The sequence below is a fragment of the Schistocerca serialis genome, chromosome 11, assembly GCF_023864345.2.
Source record: "Schistocerca serialis cubense isolate TAMUIC-IGC-003099 chromosome 11, iqSchSeri2.2, whole genome shotgun sequence".
Taxonomy (NCBI): Eukaryota; Metazoa; Arthropoda; class Insecta; order Orthoptera; family Acrididae; genus Schistocerca; species Schistocerca serialis.
Genome location: NC_064648.1, coordinates 73,422,206 through 73,439,990, shown reverse-complemented (window position 1 = coordinate 73,439,990; position 17,785 = coordinate 73,422,206). Strand labels below are relative to the sequence as shown.

Sequence of the window (17,785 nt, the reverse complement as noted above, 5' to 3'; positions counted from 1 at the left end):
TATCTATAACACTCATTACTTCGTGAGTATATGGAGTTAATTGTGTTTCACAAGACCAATATTTTCTGAATTCGTGCTGACTGTGTCAATAAATCGTGTCCTTCGAGATGGTCGCGCGTGTTTTATGATCATATGAAATATTTTTCTTTTTCTTTTTACACGATTGTCGTTAGTACGTGGTGGACTTTTCTCAGAATTAATTGCTAATTTGGTTATTAGTTTAATTTTGATTTTTTCTTTGATTTGAATTAAATTGCATTTGTAAGATGGTTTGTTCAATGAAAGTTAACCCTTTGCAAAATCATTAATCACATTAATAATTGTAAGACACACTGATCTTGTGACACGATAGAAATGAAATAAACTTTTTTTAGGCTTTTGTCTCAACTAAACGTTTCTGCTCAAACATAAGGTTTCTGATTATTATTTGCATTTGCCCACACACGAGCGAGACAATAATTTCTCATTTTGTTTCGTAATCCATTGCAGTCTGAGTCGTGGCTCTGGAACTCGGCTGTTAAACTGAAAATAAAAATCTTAAAGCTATGTCTTCCGTTGCAGCGGCTGTCGGCTGTGGAAAAAATGTGTATTTTAATTGAAGCGGGCGAATAATTCGTTTCCACTAATATCATAAATTAAAATTGCCGCGTAATGGCGGCTGTGGCTGCAATTGTTGCGCTGAAAATACCTTGAATTGTTGATATTCAAAGGAAGCGGACATGAGATAGGGCTCACCTCTTACAATTAAAACTGAATAACAGCATGGAACTGATATATTACCTGCTTACAAGTACAATAATGCCTACACGCAACAGCACTCGCCAAGATGTCTGACTACTCGCATCGAAGACAAAATGGAGAGAGAGTGATAACGGATTAAAGATGACAAAAGATGGTTCCTTTTCCATCTATGTGGCCCGTTATTGACAGAGTGCATCTTTTTTATTCTTTGCACTCGAAAATGACGCAAAGAATTTTATATGATAATAATAATAATAATACACATGAGAGAACATTACATACTGCCTGAGCGGTTAATGTTCACGTATAATCCAATATTAAACGTTTTTTGGAAGTACCACTTTCAAGTTTTTGTAATATTTCTACTACAACACAAAGTGTTCGTATTAGTTCTTTTTTGTCATTAACATTTCCAACTTTACGTCCACAGTGTCCACACACACAGTTTTTACAGGTTTCATTTCACATGGATCACATTTTATCATAATGGTCACAATGTTATTTCACATTAGATTGATACAACAAATAACACAAATGGAGTTATTTACACAAAAGGATTTCGTATAGCTGGCTGGTGTGGCCGTGCGGTTCTAGGCGCTTCAGTCTGGATCCGCGTGACCGGTACGGTCGCAGGTTCGAATCCTGCCTCGGGTATGGATGTGTGTGATGTCCTTAGGTTAGTTAGGTTTAAGTAGTTCTAAGTTCTAGGGGACTGATGACCATAGATGTTAAGTCCCATAGTGCTCAGAGCCATTTGAACCATTTGATTTCGTATGCAATTGTTTACAATGTAGTCAGGAACTAAATGAAAATAATATACAATGAAGTTGAAATTCATCATATATTATTTTAAACATTTGGTAGATTGGGTTATCATCGTTGTGGCTGCTTATTTTGGCTGTTGCAGCTTATGCAATGTTCGTTGGCACATAACTACAAGTAAGACTCATATTTATACAGTCCCAGGAGTATTAACTGTTTGCTCCCCATTCGGCGCGGCTTGAGGAAAACCCTAGGGAAAACCTAGGCGGAGCGACAGACTAACCCGCTTTGGCTGTTGTCAATTAATTATTTATACGATGTCAGTTCAGATTTTTGAATGAGCATATGTTAATGAGTACCTATTTGTGACAGTATGCAAAAGAAATGAAATTATAACGACAATAGATACACCGTGAGAGAATTTTTGTACGAGGTTTGTCCGGAAACCCATTTTTCACCTGCCGTCGGCATGGAGCTCTCGCTGATTGAAGAACAGCACGTCAACATCAAGTTTCTTGCAAAGCTAGGCAAGAATGGCCGTGAGATTTTTGAGTGTCAGAAACAGGTTTCCGGAGACAATTCTCTGAAGGAACCAACCATGAGCAAGTGGTTAAAAAGGTTCCGGGATGGCCGAGAAGAAGTGAACGATGACCCTCGCCCAGGACGCCCGTCGACATCGAGTTCCGATGCAAATGTTGAACGAATTCGGGCTTGTGTTCTTAAAGACCGTAGATTGACAGTCAGAATGATTGCTGACGAGCTGTCAATCCCCAAAACAATCGTTCACGAAATCCTGACACAAAAACTTGAAATGAAGAGATTGTGTGCGAAAATCGTACCGAAGCTCTTGACGCCAGAACAGAAAGCAAAGAAGGTCGAGTGCTGTGAGGATAGGTTGGAAGCAGAGGAACGAAGGGACTTTCTCAACCAAGTCATCACTGGAGACGAGTCCTGGTTTTACGAATTCGATGTGAAGCTCAAAACTCAAAGCAAGGAATGGAAACTAGCAGGAGAACCGAGAACAAAAAAGTCGCGAAAATTGAGGTCCAATGTGAAGACAATGTTGATTGTTTTCTTTGATTCTAGGGGCATTGTTCACAAGGAATTTGTCCCTTCCGGCCAGAGAGTGAATGGAAATTTTTACGTCGAAGTTCTGACACGTCTCAGAGCTCGTGTGGCCCGAGTTCGACCGGAGATGGCAAAAGGAGGCAGGTGGATCCTTCATCAAGACAATGCGCCCGCTCACATATCGCTCGTTGTGCGCGAGTTTTTGGCCCGAAGCTCAATCACCGTGACAGACCACCCGCCTTATTCATCAGATTTAGCCCCATGTGACTTCTTCATGTTCCGGAAATACAAAATGGTGCTTTGGGGGCTGCACTTGGGAGATGTGGAAGTCATCGAGGCAAAAGCGACACGGCAACTGATCAACATCACAACTGAAGACTTTCAGCAATGTTATCAGCAGTGGAAACGGGGTTGGCAGAAGCGTATCGCGTCTCAGGGCGAGTACTTTGAAGGAGACCATATTGTAATACCTGAATAATTGTAAAGTAAAGTTATTATTCAACTTTTATACGTATTTTCCGGACAAACCTCGTGTATGAGACAGTATCACAGTTTCCGTAGCTATTTGTCGGGGTGTTGCTGGTGTTCTATGTCACGGTGTTCAGCTCGTGGCAGCGCCGGTAGGTGTGGTCTGCACTGTGGGTCCCTGCAGCAACGGAAAGGTCAACGCCCGCTGGGCATAGGTGTGGCTCCCGCCGGCGTGGAACATCAGAATCAGCTGATCGACCGCGCAGCTGGCGATGCGCGTCTGTCTGCGGCCGGGTGTGACGGAGTGGGATGAGGACCGCCCCCCTCCTCCCGACGTGCTCGTCTACAGGATTCAGCTCAACTACACATCTCCGGCGTTGTACATGAAACACACACGCATACAACGTAATATTTCCTTCCCGCTGCAGATGTTGGGGCTAGCGGGAGAGGAACGTTTATATGGATGTTATATGGCAAGCTGGATAGAGGGATTGCAGAGGATCACTTCGGATTTAGAAGAGGAAAAGGAACAAGAGATGCTATTGGCCTGTTAAGAACTATAGGGGAAAGATATATGGAAAAGGGTAGAGAAATATTTGCTGTTTTTATAGTTTTAGAAAAGGCTTTTGACAGTGGAACAAGATGATGGATATTTTGAAGAGGAAAGGAGTAGATTGGAAAGAGAGACGACTGATACAGAATGTATATTTACACCAGAAAGTAAGGATAAGGACTGGAAATGAAATGTCAGAAGGTAGCAGCATTGGATGAGGTGTTAGACAAGGTTGTTGCCTTTCCCCACTGTTGTTTAACGTATACCTTGAAGAGATTATTGCGAAAACCTTAGATGGGAAAAGAGGAATATGTATTGGCGGAAAAAGGATAGAATGTATAAGATTTGCTCATGACATGGTATTAGTGGCAGAAAGTGAGCGGACAGTGAATAACATGCTCAAAGACCTGAATGAAGCTTGTGTGGAATATGGGATGCAAATAAACACAGAGTATGGTCATCAGGACCAGACACAGACTGTCCAATATTAAAATAGTACAATTACCATTAGCCAAGTAAATGAATTTAAATACCTTCGAAGCACAATAACTGGAGACTAGAGATGTCACCAGAAGGTGAAAACTCGAATTGCCATAGAGAAGGAGGCATTCAACAGAAAGAGGAGACTCTTATGTGCCAATTAGATAAAGGACTAAGGAAAAGGCTTGGCAAATGTTTTGTCTGGAGTGTGGCACTATATGGGGCAGAAACATGGACGCTGAGACGAGAGGATGAAAAAAGGTTAGAAGCATTTGAGATGTGGATGTGGAGGAGAATGGAGAGAATAAGCTGGATGTAAAGAGTGAGCAATGAAAAAGTATTGGAAAGGGTTGGTGAGAGAAGATGTCTGCTGAAGGTTGTAAGAGAAAGGAAAAAGAACTGGTTGGGACATTCATTGAGAAGGGAATGCTTGCTAGTAGATGCTTTGGAAGGACTGGTTTGTTGGAGAAGACTTAAAGGAAGAGGGAGATACAAGATGATAGACGACATAAGGGGAAGAGGAAATTATGCAGACCTGAATAGGATGGCAGAAGACCGGGCAGTCTGGAGAACTACCATGTGAAAACCTGCCATTTGGCAGAACACTGATGATGACGATTCTGCAGTTGCTGTTTCTGCAACAGTCCGCGCATCACATTCCAAACTCACATTGTTGTATTCAATGAAAATACAGTCTCTCCCGAAAATATTGGTTCTGGGTTCATTTGACGTTACCAGTTTACAATTATAAGACCACTCACAGTTCTTCGTGCATAATTTTGGCGTTTGGCGTACTCATCGCTGTTGAACGTTCAGTACTTGCACTTCACTGTCGTAGTCACAGTTTCACATTCACAGTTTTTTACACTGTTTAAAGTAACTGTTCGGTTAGTACACAAGCACTAACGTATTCAGTTCAGTCTAAACTGGATTTTGGTTCCTGCTGGATTTCACCAGTCTCTTTCACCAAATACATAGTTCCAATTTCTATTTACTGATATGTACCTTTCTTCAGGTTTCTGACAACAATTGTATTTTCGTCTGATCTGAGGTAAGTCCCACGTCATATCTGCCCACACATTGCGCACTTGCCCTCCAGAGCCAGGCTCGACTTTACAAAAACTTTGCCTCTAGCATTATTTAGTCACTTTACAATCTAGGCCTAGTGTGCAAGTTCCTAGATTGATGTTAGATTATGACTTTCAGTTCACGATAAATTCGTGAAAAATATCTGCCATAGCAGGTAGCATTACGTCTTAACTAGGTTCAAATTAGCTCTGAGCACTATGCGACTTAACTTCTGAGGTCATCAGTCGCCTAGAACTTAGAACTAATTAAACCTAACTAACCTAAGGACATCACACACATCCATGCCCGAGGCAGGATTCGAACCTGCGACTGTAGCGGTCGCTCGGTTCCAGACTGCAGCGCCTAGGACCGCACGGCCACTCCGGCCGCCAAAAGCTTTGAAACGCAACGCAACTTCAAAAACGTTAAAAAAATGTTCAAACGTGTGTGAAATCTTATGGGACTTAACTGCTAAGGTCATCAGTCCCTAAGCTTACACACCACTTAACCTAAATTATCCTAAGGACAAACACACACACCCATGACCGAGGGAGGACTCGAACCTCCACCGCGACCAGCCACACAGTTCAAGACTGCAGTGCCCCTAACAGCTTGGCTAATCCCGCGTGGCAAAATGTTAAAATATATGTTTTGACAGAGCACAGAGAAACTGTGTGATTGTGCAACTGTTACGTTCATCTGTTGCAGTTTATGTGACCAACTATTGTGTTTTCATCATTTCCTTGAGAGTGATTACACTCACATTCTAATGAACACCTAAACTGGATAAGGAGTCACATCTCACTCACTTACCAGGCGTACAAATTAGGTGTGTCGGTAAGAGATTCCTGTCATGTCACACGCGTACTGTCACTAGTGGCGTGTGTGACATACCAGATGTGTTTCGCAGCAGAAGGCTCGGTTGACTTGTTGCCTTGCCATCAAAGGTTTGCGGTTCCCATTCGAAAGCCACTACATTTCGGTTGCTAATAGAGTAGTTGTGTAGAATCAGCTGTCGTTATAGGTCCCTTCCTTACACCTCACTGTTGTAAACGGGCGTTACACCACAACACAGGACAAATTTGAATACAGAGCTACTCTCTATTGTATGTCTTGTCCTTCGAGCGTCCAATAGTTCTATTTTGCGTTTTTTTCTTAAGATTGGTGTACCTTCTTCTTGTTCTCATGCTTGATCTGCGTCCAAGTTTTGACAGGCTGTTCACTGGGTCATCTTACCACTAAATCTGCCAGAGGTGCGATTGAGAGTTTACCTTGTCAGTTAGTTTTATTTATTAACAGGTTTATGTTGACGAGGTCGTGCCACAGATGGCGCTGCATGTTGCGTATCCTGTATCGACGATACAAGCATCTTCTAGATCAGGGCTTCCCAACCCGTGGTCCACGGACCCCTTAGGGGCCGCCGGCTCTTTCTAGGGGGTCCGCGGCCACCTTTCACCAAATAGTGTAAAATAATGAGTAAAATTATTGAATAAAAATGTGAAAATCAAATTCATCACTGTGTTTTTTTTTTCGTGTGAAAAACGTGTGTACTTTTACTTCAGGTCGTATTCCCAAGTCACGGCGCTAGATGCGCTGAAACCTTTTACGCATGCGCGGAGCGAGCTTTGTCGACCAATGACAGAGCTCGCTGGCACGTATGCGGCCCCAGGCATCATACAATGTTAAACTTGCTTTGTCAGTGCGCTACCTATTTCATAAGTCGATTTTTGACCAGTTTATTACTTCTAAGATTGGATCGGTGGCTGAAGTCAGGATCATTGAAGAAGCGTGCAGTTTCTCCATCGCCTACACAACAAGGGAAGTTTCCAGTTGAAATGAATGAGGAGGGAGGACGACCAAAGGAAGACTTTACATACATTTGAATATTTTCTTCGGATTTCACGAAAAACCACACACACACACACACACACACGCACACACAAACACACACACACACACACACAAACACACACATATGCATGCTCCTTACACAGCAGTAGCCAAATAGTGGAAGTGAACAGACCATAAGCGGCAGCTTGTCAACAGCAAACAGTTTGGACGTGATGTTGATTGCTCTTGGAGGAAGACAGCTCCATTGTGTAAAATTTCAAATACCAAATGGGAATTAAAATTGGATCGTTAATTTCAAGTTGTTTTCAGTCATCTCTAAACCAAAGACTATTGATACTTGGGGGGGGGGGGGTGGTCATTGGGAACATGGCACTTACATTAAGAAGCTTTCAGTTACTGTGCTCTTGACTGACTAGGGGTCCGCCATGGATTTTCGACTGAAGAAGGGGTCCGCCAGCTGAAAAGGTTGGGAAGCGCTGTTCTAGATGAAGCACCATCATTTGAGAAAATACCAGACTTCTCCAGTAGTACAGGGCTGGAACTGTTTTAAGCAGTGTGACGTGCAAGAATCAGGCAGTTCCCATTTGAATAGCGATATAGCGAGCTGACGATTCTTTCTAAACGTAATACGAAGATCGAGAGCAAGTCAGTAATGTTTGAAGTGTTTACTGCGGGCATATAGAGCGTGAAGACTATTGACTTGTACTCCGATCACTAAAGCGTTATTGTGCAATAAACTTATCATAGCGTGGAAAATGAATAAAGTCTCAGTAAATGAAGTAAGAAATATGTTCATCGTCAAAGGTGTCTGAATGAAAGCAAGATTTCCAGTTTTATTGGCATGCAAACCAGAAGGAATTTGAACAAATGAAAGAATGAGAACCCTAATCGAGAAATAATTAATTTGATTTCGAAATCTGAGGAAGACACAATGGATTTTTATACCATAGCATTTGATTACTCGCAGAAAAAAGATATTTCTTTTAGCAAATATGAAGTATCTGATTGGATGGCGCTACTTGAACCCCAGATTGGGTCGTGAATGAGAGCACTATTGTATACCTGACTAATAAGGGTGCGAATATTTCGGGCGACAATTGTTTTCATGAATATATGTATCTGAAAAGCTTTTTTAGAAACTAAGCGTAACTTGGAAGAGTGTAAGTCTAAACACTGCGTGGAAGAAAGGTGGATTTACTTTCTCACGGAAACCGCAAATCCTGAACGCAGACGCCAGCTGCTAAAATAGTGCGTGTATTTGTTTTCTGTTCCCGCACACAACGCCACTGTGAAAAGAATATTTTCGCTGATGTCGGACCAGTGGACTGATGAAAGAAATCGATTGCTGCCAGGGACTGTGCTCAATCATTGCTAAGGTACCAGTTTAACTACAGACTAACTTGCATGGAGTTTCATAAGTACGTAAAAAAAAAAAGACTTGCTGAGAAAGGTGAAATCTTCCGAAAAATATGGTGTACCAACTACTTCTGCCACAAGCTCCATGTCATTCTGTTCTAAATAAAAAGTAATTATATTAAATAAAATTTTTACTTCATTTCTACGCCCCCATCTCAGAGTGCCACGACGGGATCCCACCTAGATATGGCAAACCCATATGTGGGAAACCGCCTAAAAACCAAAAACAAATATTAATAACAGATTTAGCAAAGTGTTCCTTCCATTTCATCTAAACTCCGAATAGCATTTCATTTTTATCAAAGAAACTATTCAAGCTTCATCTTGGGAACATTACGTGAATAACCAGCATAATACAAAGAGAGCGTGAAGCCATTGCCTGAACACAAAAATTTATTTCTTAGCAATTATCCCAGACGTGGAAATGCTGTTTATTGTAAATGGTAGTCTACGACACACGTCCACATTTCCGTGCGGTTGCTTCGCAAATTGTAGTTTAACTGAGGAAGTAAAATTTTCATAGTGTGCTCGCCCTGTATTTTCTCTCTTTCCCTTTTTTGCTCACTAGTTTCGAAAAAATTCCTTCATTACTCTGAAATAGTAAGAGAACGAGACAGACAACTGTATTTGACAGAACAACGTTTATTGATGCTATTTCCAATTTCAGGTAAAGGCTGGAGGTAATACTTGCAGTCCTGGGGTTTACGTTGAATGTCCGAGGGAAAGTTTCTGATGTCTCATCTTAAACAGTATACCCTCTAATGAACGGTCACGAAATAACTTCTTTTAAGTATTATTTCATCCCACTCGCCACAATTGAGCTGGTGTGTCTACCCAGCATCTGAGTATCCCACTCTTCCGATGTAAATAATGACATTACTATGAAACTTAACCACCCAAATCTTAAAAACAGCACGTTTTGAAGTATAAGAAGATAACTGCGTCATGGTGATGCTGTTTACATAAAATATGTTGAATGTTGTATTTCTTCTTTTTTCATTTTTTTAAAATTAAAATCGGAAAGACCAACGTGTAACGACAAGGAGAAAAGAATAGTCAAAAGGGACTGAAAAAGAGGACGATGTTCATTAAAAGGGGCACCTTGTACTGCGCCGTCCTTTAGATGCCTCTAACGCCAACTTTGTACAGCGTTTTAATCGTAGGACATGTACTGTAGAAACAGCCTACAATACTTACGTGAAAAGCAGCGTCGGCAAACGTAGCTCAAAACTCGTAATAACCGTCTTGACAAGATCCTGCCTACACTCAACGACGTAGTCTGCGTGACGAAATAATCGTCTGTACTAACACGACGTTACGTTCGCGCTATAAATTTACACTACCGCCCGCTACGACGTCACTATGTACGAAAGGATGGACACAAAACACTTTTTGTGGTATAGTCAGGTCGGTGATAGCTATCTGGATATTAATTACAAGAACGCATCTGACTATCACTAGGTTCGAAAGATGAACTACTCCGAAATCTGGTATCAAACACCAGAAAAAATACTAAATGCTGGAGTCTAGGCTCTATGCGGAGTAGGAATGATGTTTTTACCCTACCAATAACAGCAACCCATATTGGAGAATACGTTCACAAGGCAAAGATATAATTGTATACTGTTTATGTCTCGTTGTCAATCAACGATAACCTCTACAATATCCTTGACTCTATTTCGTTAATCTTAATCTTTCAGAATTAAATGAAATAACTTTTCATTTATAGTTAATCAGCTTTCCATAAGAGGCTTCCCCTGCCAACGATTAATTATCTTTCTTTTCTTTACAAGTCTTTCATGGAAAATACCACACCTTATCTTTAATTTCCTTCAACTTTGTTTTTAGCAATATTCCAGTTCTTTATTGGCTTTTGCAGTTACTTTATTCGGAAAAGATATATTCCAGATATTAGTCTGTTTTCAAATAAGCCTCTGATTATTTTTTCGTCTATAGTTTGGAGATAAAGGACAAGTGGGGTACTGACTTTGTCAGTTTAAAACCGTTTTCTTTACTACTTGCAATTAAATCACTTACAGTTCCAAGTCAGCGTTTTCTTCTACGAGTGTTGGTTGTCTCTTGAAAGCCCCACTAAGCGGAAATACAATAAAAAATAAAATAAAAAACCCATATGTCACCGCCGCTTCTCAGCTATGTGAAGTTCAGATAATCAGACAAAGCTCAACCACTGCAGGCGTTGATTTCTGCGACCCACTAACATTTAAATTTCCAAACAAAGTACTCGATGATCTCTTTCAGAGAGAATTAGCGCATTCTCTTTTAAATGGTTCTTAATTTGTCGAGTAGGGCCAAAGGGGCAAGCTATCACATTCTCAGTAAACATCCACAATAACTATTGTGTAGGGCGATGGTTCTCTTTAATATAGACTACACATTAAGTGCGTCCAATGTGATTTACTGAATTTACTATACTGAAAAGCTCACACAATAAATCCTAACCCAAACATCACTAAGTCACTACACCGTAGTGCCTGCTTACACCTATACAACCTCAATAACACAATGCAGCCTGACTATACCTTATTGCGTGTTTTAATCCTCAGACACAAAAGAACTAAGCGACTTCGAGTGAACACGTCTCTTCAGATACAGCATCAACGGAAAATCTCACAAAAATATTGAAATACTGTTTCATACCATCGCGAGGCTATGAAACAGCGGAACGCACCGGAGTCGTGGAAGAAAAATTGATGTTTTGAATGCGCCACAGTGCATTGTATGAAGCAGTCGCCCTCCGTTTCTGGCGGTGACGCCGCTGTGGCAATCGCAGCTTTGGAGTCTCCCTCTGGTGGGAAAGGGGAAAGGTTGCCTGTTCACGTGCATTTAAGGGGCACTACGAGCTCGCCAAGTGTCAGTTGGTCAGTCGGAGTGAGTCTGGGTCAGTCACTTGTCACCAGTTGCTGGTCTGTCTCTCGTTCGCATTTGTGCGGCAGTTAGTGTCTGTCTGTCGTTCGGAGTGCTAGTATGTCTGTCGTTTGGATCAAACTTTAAAGCCGGCAAAATGAGAGTCTTGCCACTCCGCCAATAACAGAACACAGCTAGTGGTCGCTCGGTTGGGGCTGAGTTCCTGCATCTGAGTCTGCGTGTTAGGCCGCCAGTCTGCTCGAGTTGCTCGGGCAACGGTCATTGGCGGTTGGATCGATTGGTTGGTTGGTCGCGCACTGATAACTTGTCCGCCTTGAGCAGCGGCGCATGTGAGTTCGCCACGTGAGTCCAGTGGGCCGCGCCGTATTGCCAGGGGTAGTGGTTTCGCGGTCGACATGAGAGCGACAGGAGTCAACCCACGACATCAGTTTGGCCGGCGCGAGCTGCAACGCCGTGAGATGGGAGATCGGCGCGCCTTCCTGCATCCGTTGAAGCGGCTGGCAGCGGACAGTCTGGAAGAGCGTTTTGGCGGTGCTGTGTCAGGTCTTCTCCAGAAATCACAGTTTATTACAAGTTAAGTGATTGGAGATATGTTGTTTCATTTACTTGTTAGATTCTACTTGTTTTCTTGGTGAGGTCACCAGGCGCTTTGTTTTGGGGTCGTCCCACCATTCTTCTCCGTTTGCCCACCCGCGGGATGGTGGTTATTTATGAATTAGGGGTCTGTTTTTCTCTTGTGGTGTAGGGGCGTGTTAGAGCAACTTGCGGTTCGGGTTGTTCGGTAATCTCCCTGTCAATCTGCCATACGTTAATAGCTGTCTCTGTCATATTTGTCGGATTCGGTGTTAACGAATTTATTGCTTGAAGTGTAATGGCCGAATTCCTGAAATATGTTTTTATCTTGCCTATCATCTTTAGAGGCGGTATATGTGTAATGTAGAGCATGTTTGGCCAACCTTGTATATATTATGTAAGACTGCATTTCATAGGTTTTTATTTAAATGGTCATTTTAGCATATAAAGTTGCCACCCTTCCACCGTAAGAGTTTTTTTTTAATCAAGTTGCACCTTTGGTGGCAAGTTAATCTTTTAGTGTTAGTGTTTTGTACCATTTCCATCCCTCCCACGGGGTGTATAGTTTATGTGCTTGTGTGAGTTGTTAAATTTTTTAGTTTAAAGTAATCTGGTGTGTTGCAGATTTGCACCAGTGTAATCTTTCAGAAGATGTTGTGAGCGGTCATGACTACGGCCGTGTCAAAAACGAGCGACAAGGTTCTCAGCCCGAAAGCTCTTACAGTCAAAAATTGTTCTTTCTGCCTCTGAATAAATTGTAACTTGATATTTAGAGGGTGCTTTCTGATTATAATTTTAAATCTGTTTAAAAAAAAAAGGCTTTTAGGATTAAGATTTCCATTTGTTGAAACAAATTTGATTTTTTTTCATCAGTTACCCACTGGCAACTACTTCCACACTCACATAGTGTGATTAAATGTGATAATCTTCTTGATGAATCGCTAGTAAATAAAGCAAATTCTAAAAAAAAAAAAAAAAAAAAAAAAAAAAAGTTTTGAAAGTAAATTCATGGTTCAGCACCATTAATCACAACTAGGGGAAACTAATCTCATGTTTCAATAAATCGGAGCTTTTCCTGAGTCTACACCTCACCAAAAACAGGCGAACTAATCATTTGCTTCATAAGCCGATAATCTTCTCAAAATACCTCTCTAAACGACTTAGAACTGCTTTGAACACATTTGAGTTCTGTCGCCATAGCAGACTAGTTGATGTATCGTACGTGTGAGCCGATCTCATCACCCTCTTGAGATAATCTCTCTCGAGGCTCACTACTCGAAAGATATTCGGATACTATTCGAATACCACTAAAATGCTAAAAGGATAAGCTAAGAACCGTCCTCTGCGAACAAACAAACCACTCTAATGCTTTCTTTAGCAATTAATGTGTTGTCATCCCTGCCGCACGCCGCGATCCAGCAATCGGCTGGGCATTGCAAACTCGCTGACTTGACAGGACACAGCTCTTCTCGACCATCAAGTGTCACATATCTACAACATTCTAATCCCTTCATTCTTCTAGCACATACCAATCGATACTAAGTTGAGACGATAGAAACAAGTGATGCGCTTTTTTCGTGCTGAAAACGGTTTGGCACATTGCAACCTGTCTCTTCCATTAAAAATGTGAATGACCTACACAAGTGAGAATAAATACTGTGCAGAGAAGAAACGTTAGGAATTCTGTGTTCTCTTGCTAATTGTAGTTTGATTACCGCACAAAGAGGGCGGCTTAGCAGCGGATAAAAACCGCATTTCAGCCAAAGGTCGCATTTACTGCGTTTCAAAGATATTTAAAATACATAAAAAGGTGACGATAACAAAAGATTTTTGTAAAAACCACATTGGTGTTAGAAACTTACGATTTTTACGTAAAAGCAGATGATAATAATCGAAGATTTTTCGTAAAAAAAAACCATATGTGGAAAATACCAAAACTTGTTTGAAGATCTGAAATATAGTCAGTGATGAATGTGAATGATGCTTGGGGCGGGGGGACACGGGTGCATGAGGGAACTTAATTAATGAGAGTAATTATAGGAGGCGGAGATGGATTCACATGCTTAACGAACGCGAAGCGTGTTTCTTCTCAGATACTGCGATGTTTGCAGGCAAGGCAGCGTTGACATTCGCAATGTCAGAATGTCAGACCACAGCTCCGTCTGTAAGTAGGAAAGAATCGTGCAACCATCCGCCCTGTCCTCAGAACTGCACTCCCGGTTCGGCGCTGCGGTCTGACGCCGAAATAACTCCCATTCCCGCCGCTGAGCGGCGCTACTGGTAGCTCAATATTAGAACGGCGCATCGATCTGACGCCGAAGTAACACCCTTTCCCGGCGCTGAGCGGCGCCACTGGTAGCTCAGTGTTACAACGCCGTATATAATTTAAAAACGGAGAAAGTGCAAATAATTGCTGAATGTAAGACAGGAAATTATAATTGATATATATATTGTTAATTGCATTTACTATTACGGAAACATATACCATGGCTGAAGAACCAGGAAAACATCTCTACCCATTCAAATCACCAAATCCTGCGTCTATATATAATTGTTTGTAATGCATATCTCTCCAGGCGATCATTGTAGGCAAAACCACCCCTTCCTTCCGCCTCCTTGATTTCTATCTCACCGTCTATGGCCGTCCTATCGCCCTCACTCCCACCCTTAAGTACCTTGGCGTCACCCTCGACCGTCGCCTCTCCTGGACTCCCCATCTCCAGACAATCCAAGCCAAGGCACGTTCCCGACTCCGTCTCCTCAAGCTCCTTTCCGGCCGCTCGTGGGGTCTGGACCCCTCCACAATCCTCCACACCTATAAATCCATCATCCGCCCTATCCTTTGTTACGCCCATCCAGCCTGGATCTCCGCCCCCCCTACCTTCTATAAATCCCTCCAAATCCTTGAACGCCATGCTCTCCGCCTTGCCTATCGCATCCGTCTCCCCTCCCCCACACGGATCCTGTATGATCTCATCCCCTTCCCCCACCTCCTCCTTTTCCTTGAAAGGATACGTATCCTGTACACCTCACGTAAACTTGATCCTCCTCACCCGCTCGTTTCCTCGCTCCTCTCCCACCCCCGCCCGCTGCCGCGCCTGTATTCGCACGTCCCACCCGGTCTCCATCTCTCCACCCTCCATACCCTCTCCCAAGGTGGCTTCCGCCAGCTCCCTCTCCCTGATGATGTCCTCGTCCCCTCCATCTACCCCTCCTATCAACTTTGACCCTGCCCCACCCCCCACTTCCCGTGTCCTTTCCTTTCGGCACCCTCCCTCCCTTCTCTTCTCTTCCCTTCTTTTTCCATCTCCCTGTCCCCTCCCTTCCCCCTCTTCCCCCGGGCTTCCTCTCCCCCTTCCTCCCTCCCCCCTATCTCCCCTGCCCGTGGCATCTCTGCTCCCCCCTCTCGCTCTCCCACTCCCCTTCCTCCTCCTCCTCTCTTGGCAGGTCCCCGGACTCGCACACGTATAGTGAACATTCGCGCGCCGGAGATCGTCGCCTTTTGTGCTTCGTGTGTGTGACGTCATATAGTGTTTTTGGTGTCCGCCATCCCACTCCTACGTTCACTTGTGCCGTCGGACTCACCAGTGTTTTGTGCGCCGTGCAACGTGTTTTCCGTGTTGTTATCGTCACATGTGAACGACTCCGTGTTTTTTATGTCTCTGTGACCTCTCTCTTTTGCCCGTCACTTTGTTCATTGTTATTCACCATGTTTTCTACTCTTGTAAAACGCTATGGCTGAAGAGCGGCGTAGTGTGCCGCTGCCAGCCTACCTGAATTGTACAGGTTTTAAAATAACAATAAAGTAAAAAAAAAAAAATAAAAAAAAAAGCATATCTCTCACGGCACATCGTCAAGCACCATTCTCGAATGTTCGAAATTTTTGAAAGGGCCGATGAGCCCCAAAATTGATATAGACAGAGCTAACAGCCAAGGTTTAATCACATGCTTGGAATTGTTATATACTATTGATATTACTCTACGGCACGACGATTGCATAGAAATTATCATGAGTTTCACGCATAATTATGTAAACATGTTAATTCGTCAGCTTTATAGTGAACTAGTGATGGGCTAAACTGCGATTTTCCGATATCAGTGATTTCTGTGAATGCTACGCTTCAGTATATGTTAGTCTTAACTGTGATTTGTCGCAGTTAAGGAACCTAAGTCGCTTATTCCTCCGCCACTGCTACTTCCGCGATTTCTGCGACGTACCACCGTATGAAAAAGTTACATCTGTCCACACAGAAAATTGCATCTCAACAAACCTGTCATTGGTAAGTATGTTTTACGTTTATTCTTAACTGTGATTTGTCGCAGTTAAGGAACCTAAGTCGCGCATCCCTCCGCCACTGCTACTTCTGCGATTTCTGTGACTCCTGCGATTTCTGCGACGTACCACCGTATGATAAAGTTACATCTGTCCACACAGAAAATTGCATCTCAGCAAACCTGTCATTGGTAAGTATGTTTTACGTTTATTCTTCCGTTGGCTTTAATTTTGTATTAAAGAAACAACTGTGAAAATATTAATAGTGTAATTAATATGTAAGTAGCCGCACAGTACCGTAATAGTTCGTGTTTAGAAAATGAATTCTAACATATTGTTATGTTCATAGGTACCTGAACTACATTTCAGTCACTCAGTAAAGTGATAATTCAAAATATCATTGTCAACAGATCTGAAGAAATTGCCAGTCTTTAGACCGTTTTCGTCAGACGACAGGTTAGTTTCTAAGCGTTTTGATGGACTTAATTACTTCAGTGAGATCTTTCTTGCGAATGTGATATAGCAAATATTAGCAAATGTGATATAGCAAATATTAGCAATCTACTCTGTCAATTATATTGCTAGTAATTAGTGACAGCAAAAATTATTTAATAATCCTTGTGTTTTTGCAGACGCAGTTCTGACTGATTACTGGTTGCTGTACATATCTATCCACATCAAGGCTGTTGAGAGAGACTCGTGAAGATTCAAGACAGCTCTTAGAGGATTTGCAGTTTAAAAGTGAAATAATTATGAAATAAGTGTGTGACTGATTAAAGTGTTTTATTGAAGTTGTTGTGCGATTTTAAAGGAATAATAAATGTTAAATACATTGAGTGAATAATAAAAGTCTCATTTTCCACATGTTAAGCCGTCCTATACCCGTAATTTTCCGCCACTTATTTATTGGTAAACACTTGTTGGAGAGTGACATGGCGCCCCCCCACCCCCCTTTCTCCACAATCTTGGTGTGACACTGACCTGTAACATATCCCGAAGTCTACAATATGCATTTTGAGGCTGTTGATATGAAAGTGGGAAGTACAGATCTTCCAGTTAAATCAGGAATAGCTTAAGTGCATTACTTGAAAGTGACACAGGAAAGGCTTACTTATGTAGGTGGTAGTAGTGTCGGCAAAAAGTTCTTGTGTGTGAAGTTGCCATGTAGAACACCAGGTGTAAAACTTTTCTCCCGAGTCTTGAACTGTGTTGGAACAAAAGTGAGGCATTCATATGACTGTTTTCATTTCTCTACACTTATACAGATGTCTGAGTTCTGCTGTGTTAACATTGCAAAGTCCTGTAGGCATGTGGAGTATTAACCAAAACTGTCATATTGGAAGCAGAATCAAACACATTTGTTACGTTACTTGATATTTTCAGGAGAAAAAGGCAATGTTGCTTCTTATTAATATAATACATTCAGAGTCACAGCAGTATTTGACCAACCATAACTGATGCTGAATGTGCATGTCGTCATATAATATGAAGGGCTTATTTCAATAGTGGTACAAGTCCATTACCTACACTTTTCTGTCTATAATGCTTCTGAAATTAGTGATCCAAACAAACATAAATAAAGGTTCATCTCTAGCTTGAATATTTCTGGTATCTCAACTGCAGATTTTTCAGCACTCATTTAACTT

The 17,785-nt window shown here is 42.1% G+C and overlaps 1 long non-coding RNA gene across 1 annotated transcript; it reads left to right on the top strand.

Annotated features, from left to right (window-relative positions):
* Positions 1-16,069: 16,069 nt before the first annotated feature.
* On the top strand, positions 16,070-16,970 carry LOC126427247 (uncharacterized). Its single transcript, XR_007576605.1, has 3 exons — positions 16,070-16,146; positions 16,489-16,595; positions 16,772-16,970. It is a non-coding gene; the product is annotated as an uncharacterized LOC126427247 (long non-coding RNA).
* The last annotated feature ends 815 nt before the right edge of the window (positions 16,971-17,785 follow it).